Source organism: Apium graveolens, chromosome 4 (assembly GCF_009905375.1).
Source record: "Apium graveolens cultivar Ventura chromosome 4, ASM990537v1, whole genome shotgun sequence".
Classification (NCBI taxonomy): domain Eukaryota; kingdom Viridiplantae; phylum Streptophyta; class Magnoliopsida; order Apiales; family Apiaceae; genus Apium; species Apium graveolens.
In genome coordinates this window covers 91,378,918-91,385,570 of record NC_133650.1, presented here as the reverse complement: position 1 = coordinate 91,385,570, position 6,653 = coordinate 91,378,918, and the positions used below count along the sequence as shown (strand labels likewise).

At 40.0% G+C, this 6,653-nt stretch overlaps 1 non-coding gene across 1 annotated transcript; it reads left to right on the top strand.

Moving 5' to 3' along the window:
- Nucleotides 1–520: 520 nt before the first annotated feature.
- LOC141722298 (small nucleolar RNA R71) lies at nucleotides 521–627 on the top strand. Its single transcript, XR_012575316.1, has one exon. It is a non-coding gene; the product is annotated as a small nucleolar RNA R71 (small nucleolar RNA).
- Nucleotides 628–6,653: the final 6,026 nt, after the last annotated feature.

Sequence of the window (6,653 nt, the reverse complement as noted above, 5' to 3'; positions counted from 1 at the left end):
TTGCTGGAATCCAGGTGGGTTAAACTGTTTACTCACCCCTTGCTGATATGGTGGCTGAATAGCATTCTGATTATTCCCCCAGCTGAAATTTGGATGATTTCTGTTATTAGGATGATAGGTCGCTGGCACAGGCTGCTGTTGTCGCTGATAATTATTCACATACTGAACAGATTCGTTGACAAGAGAACACTGATCCGTAGCATGAGAACCTGCACAAAGCTCACAAACCATAGCTATTTGATTAACTCCATACGTAGCCAGAGAATCAACCTTTATTGATAGCGCTTGGAGCTGGGCTGTAATAGCGGTGGCTGCATCAACTTCCAGAATACCTGCTACCTTGCCTGATGTCATCCTCTGAGTTGGGTTTTGATGCTCATTTGCAGTCATCGTCTCTATAAGATTATACACCTCAGTATAGCTTTTAGCCCATAAGGCGCCTCCAGCTGCTGCATCGAGCATGGGCCGAGATTGGGCCCCCAAACCATTATAAAAACCAGTGATTACCATCCAATCCGGCATTCCATGATGTGGACATTTTCTCAACATTTCCTTGTAGCGTTCCCAAGCCTCGCACATAGATTCTGTAGGTTGCTGCGCAAACTGAGTAAGAGCACTCCTCATAGCAGCAGTCTTTGCCATTGGATAAAACTTCACCAGAAACTTTTGCGCAAGATCTTGCCACGTAGTGATGGACCCAGCTGGTTCAGAATGTAACCAGTCTTTAGCCTTATCCCTCAGTGAGAATGGGAAAAGCCTCAACTTGATAGCCTCATCAGTCACGCCATTATACTTAAAAGTGCTGCAGATCTCGACAAAATTTCTTATGTGCATGTTGGGGTCTTCAGTTGCTGCTCCTCCAAAAGAAACAGAATTCTGCACCATCTGAATAGTGCCCGGCTTGATTTCAAAGGTGTTAGCTTGAATAGCCGGATGAAGGATGCTTGACTGAATATCATCAATTTTAGGCCGAGAAAAATCCATAAGAGCTGGATCAGCTTGAACAATACGATCTCCCATGTTTACTGGTTCTTTCTGCTCAGTTCCTGAATCCGAATCCTCAAAATCTAACTTCTCCGGAATATCAAGAACTTCGTCTGTCTCCTCAGTTGTATCTAAAGTCCTCTTGCGAGCACGAGAACGAGTTTGCATAAACGCTTGCTAAAGTACCTGAAACACAACCGAAAAGAGTAAGTAACTACTACGTCCTAATCACTAAGTCCTAATGACCAATGATGGTAAGTACATAAACTAAACAAATACGCCGAGTCCCCGGCAGCGGCGCCAAAAACTTGTTAGGGCGAAAACACGCACTAATATTCACGCAAGTATACGCGTTCGCAAGTAATATAGAATACTTTCTAGTTCGTTCCCTCAGAGACTCAGACTAAATTATTGTCTAATTAAACTCACTCACCAATGTATGATTACTTCTCAATGTTAAGATAATAACACTTAAAATTGTTGATCAAATATTAACTATAATTAACTACTTAGTTAACCACTTAACTAACACTTCAAATTATCAATAATAAAACACTCATGAGATCATAACTTCATTATTACTTCCTTCTATAGCCATTGTTATTACCTTTAGCATGTGACAGTGATGACATTAATCGAATAACACGAAACTGATAAAAGCCAACTTTCATTGTACTAATACCATTCTACCAAGCATCCACAATTAAGATAGAAGTTGAATAGTCATCAATTATGTTGAGTTCCTATATGTCTACAGAAATTGACAACACAACGATTTAAGCACAAGTTATTCCTTTTGATTACATAGGGCAAATAAAACTGTTAGAGTTACCCACTAATCATGCACAACGTACATGAACCTATGCTAGCATGGTAAGTTCTAAATCTCAAGATCCACCGTCGCTTCACAAGAGATCAACACCCTATCTTATATGTTCACGACGCACATAAGACGAATACGCACAACCGATACTAGATATCATGCAATCATCACACACCAAAGTATTAAACAATTAACTAAAGAATTCCATAATAAATCCGTTGTAACCCCATGATCACGATTAGCCCATAATAGAACTCATCGCCATCATGGGTTCATATGAAATCATGATAAACAAACACAAGAAAATAATAACTAAACTAATTATATTAAAATAGAGTACGTCACAAGAGTAAATAAGTCAAAGCAAGAAAACTAGCATCCAACGTTACAACGAAACAAGAATCACAAGAATATATGCTTCCTCTTCGTTGCGGTGTGCTAAATCGGTCTTCTTCCTTATCTCCTTCGCTCCTTGCGTAAAACACAATCTAAAACATAATCTCCTTAATTATCTCCTTAATAATCTCCATGAAAACGTCTCAAATCTACCTATATAATAGTCCCATAAAACTCAGATTACATAGAAGTTGGAAGCCACACAGAAGTAGAAGTCTAAAATAATTCAGCTTTTTTTTCCCCGACCCTGCGCGGCCGCTCAGCATTTCTGCGCGGGCGCGCAGGCTGCTGCGCGGCCGCTCAGCATTGCTGCGCGGGCGCGCAGGACCCTACTGGAAAAATTCCAAGCTTGCTCCGTTTCTTCACCGTAATCTGCCCATTCCTTTCCTCTCACAATGGTGAACACATGCCAAGGCTTATTCTTGATGATTCCTCCCCCGAAATGCAACTAATACCCTGAAATGCATAAACACTAGAAAAACACATTAAATACACAAAATACTTGATTTCAAGACACCAATTTAAGCCATTTTAAGACGTTCTAAGTGGTATAAAATGCCACTTATCAGCAAACCATCACAAAGAGGTGCCACTCTTCTATTTTCCTGTTATGGAGGCACCTCAGGTAAGTAAGGTAAGTTCAACTGTCTCTACTCTTCCAGCCTCACAAACTTCTTTGCATTCTAGTGTAGCTATGGCAACTGTGTCATTGACCCAACAGTTGCCTACCCAAGCTACCAAGTCCAAAATTTCAAAAACCAAGTCAAAGAAAACCCCCTCTGGTGTCTCTCAAAAGATGCCAGTTGTAAAATCCACCAAACCAAAAGAGGGGAGTGTGAAGGTGGGTAAGAAAGGTGAGGGACAGGGTGAACATCTAAGAAACCCTAAGGATAAGGTTGGACAGGTGAGTGTTTCCCAGCCTAGCCATACTGTAGTTTCCCAACAAACTACAGTGCTTAATAAGGATATAAGCTTGTTACTAGTTGCATCGTCCCAAAAAGATGTGACTATTGAACAAAGCTCTCAGCCAAGAGCACAGGCCAAAAGGGTAAGGGACACAAGTTCACCCCAAACTTACACTAGAAAGAGGAAATCAAAGAACCTTGGGGATGCACAGGGTTCACACACTGTGTAAACTGGTGCTAAAAACATAGTCACTGCACCTTCTCAAAGTCAGGTTGATGTGACTGCAATAAATGTGGAGTCACAACCAAAATCTTTAACAATTGAAGCCCCTGAAACACCAAATTCTCCCACACACTCCTTGGATGTTGACATGATAAACACATCACTTCCAAATTCTCCATCTTTAACTCTCTTGGAGAAGTCAAAAATCCAAGCAAGTGAGCATCATCTTCTAGATGATTTGTTGGCTCACTTGCCATTTCTTTCTGAAACTGTTGAGACATCAGTGCCAAAATTCTCATCAATCTGCACAAAGTTCATAATAGTTTCCACTCCAAACTCATTCATATCTACTCACTCGATGGATATTGTTCATCCGTCGAGTAGTGATTGTATCCCGACGGATAAGCTTAACAGCAGTTATCCGTCGGATAGTCAAACTGCTAACCCGACGGATATCCCTTACCTGTCGAGTATTTCTGCACAACTTCAAATTTCATCAAATATTGCAAGTGCAGAAGACTTAGTGGTAGTGCAATCACTCCTAGGATTGAGGGAAGGGAGTGAAATAAGTGAGAGTCTGGGTTGCTCCCAGGAAAAAGGAGAGGAAAAGAGTGAACAAATGCAATCCATTTCTTTAGGATTGGCAAAAGTGAGTGTGAGGAGTCCCACCTTAGATGGTTAAGGTGAGGGTGTGAGGGTGGGGAGCCAAGGTGAGATCTTGATGTAACAAAAGAGAGATCAAGAGAGAAATGCAGGTACATGAGTGATAAGGGTGGAACCCATTACAAGTGAGTCAATGAATGTTAATGATACAGAAAGGGAAAGGCTATTTCAGCAAGAATATCAAGCTGTTATAGATTCCATTTCCTTGGATGCTGAGATATTTACTCACCCTGTGACAGTTTACCAAACTCTAGTTGTACAGGGCAATGAGGAGGCTGAAAGATTGCTGAACTTGGTGCACACTACACAATCTTTACAAAGAGCAAAGGATGCAATCACTGCTATGCTCTCCAATATTGGCAGTGATTTTGAGCTGGATGAAGCTTCTTTTGGGGATGCTGATGGGGATGATGAGGAAGACAACATGGACATAGGGGGAGATGCAGTTGTTCCTGCCTGGATGCTTACAAAAAAATGTTCCTACTCACATCTCCAATCAACTCTGTTCAAGCTAATTCATGACACCCAAGCTGCCATTCAAGCATCTTCCAATGTCAGCACCAAGAAGCTACTCACAACACATCTTGAAGCACTCCAGCTGCATAAAATTCAAGCCCTCCAACACAGTCAGAGTGTGGATGCAATCAAGCAGGAGATTTCTGAAGTCAAGCAAGATGTTATAGAGAGGATGGATGCTAGACTTCCTGCAACCACCATGACTGAAATTGCTTAAAAGCTAGGGAAAGAGGCTGATCTCAATAGGAAAGTTGAGGCCATGGACTCAAGACTGTCTGCTGTAGAGAAGTCAATGGCCAAGATACTCACCAATCAAGAAGCTCAGACTACACTTCTTCAATAGTTGGTGGCTGATCAACTCCCTCCCACACAACTTGATGATAACAAAAAGGGGGAGAAAGGATCAAGTGAGGGGGAGAAGCAGCTTAACATTCAAGTTAGCAAAGTAATTGTGCCCACAATTGCTTTCACTAAACCACCATCTAAGGTCAACATTGATCTAATAAATGAAGCAGCAGCCATATTGAGAGCAGCTGAGAAGATGCAGTTGAGTCCAATTAACTAGGAAAAAATTGATGAGGATATATAAAAGAGATTTGGGTTAGTAAAGAAGCCAGAAAAATCAGCCATTGATCACTCTCAAGTCAAGAAAATATTTGTGAATGAAATGAGCATGAAGAATCTGGAAAAAGGACAACCATCCTGCATCAAATCTTCAAAGGCTAAGCTAATTTTGAAGCTAAGGGTGAACTATCAAAAATCTTCACTAAAGAACCCCTTGGACACAGTGTATGAGACACCAAAGCCTGATGAAAAGAAGCTGTTGGCCAAGCCTATACCATTTTACAAGGATCCAGCTGATTCAACATTGAAAAGAAGAATTGCTAAAATTTTCAGGAATGGTAAGGAAATTTGTGTGGTGGCTGGACACCCTCAATTTATTGAAGCAAAGAGAGAAGAAAAGGAAAGATTGAAGTAACAAAAGAAGCAAGCTGCTTTAGATGCTAAAAAGGTCAAACAAAAGAAGGAGTAAGCTGCTATATTGGCCAAGTTACAAGCTGTGAAACCCACACAACAAATTTCTGCACAACTGTAACACCCTCCAAATTCGGGGTATAGATTTGGGGCATTACTAATATTAACTACTCAGTAATTTTGCACTAGCGGAATATAAATAAGATAATTACCCCGAACTAATACTACTCAGGATCTTTTAAGGTTAAGATTTGAAAACAAGAATGACACACTAACTTTATTACAAACCAGTTTAAAAACAATCTATCTCAAGAACTCTCTTTGTTACAAAACTTTATTCTATTTATATATCATACTAAACAACTTTTATTCAACTCATCACTATTACTTATCCTGTTACACCTGATCTGGTAGCTCAAAACTTTCTTCTGGGATAGGGATGAACACTCTTGGTATAAGAGGGTCCCGCCGCTTGACTCGCTTCTTGACTATGCGGGTTCTGATGGGTTTCATTCTCTACCTTAACTGTAAAACAATAGGAATAACAATAAAAGGGGATGAGCCAAAATTGCTCAACAAGCCTGCAATAATATATATATATATATAGTGTAAAGGAGAAGAATAAATGAATCGGTAAGCAGCTGGTTTGAACAACCATCTGTTTCAGTAAAGAATAACAATTTGCCAATACTGGCGAGTGCCAAATGAACAAGACTAGAAACAAGAACCAATATATGCACTATAACCTGCTGATCAGTCAGGATACAGTGTGGATCTATACCCAACTACATAGACCCAACCAACATAAGAAGTACTTAGGAAACTATGGCCTAATAATCAAAGGTCTGGGTAATGCCCATCCCGTATCGTAACCATACAGTCTAAAGCTTAGCATCCAGAATAATCGGAATGCTTTTGATGTATCCCAACATCAGGATATATCATAGTATATGTAACAAGGATAAAAGTATTGGAATATGAATAGAGGATTCAATAAATTAGGAGAAATCAAGAATCGAAATGAAATAGAAACAAGAATCATTAATTGCGTATCAGTATATGTGAACAAGATTATCAAAGTGTAACTGATATGGAAAGTGGGGTATATTTCACTATTCTGAATTTAGAATAGGGGAAAAACTTGCCTTGCGCGTACTTAACCTAGTTT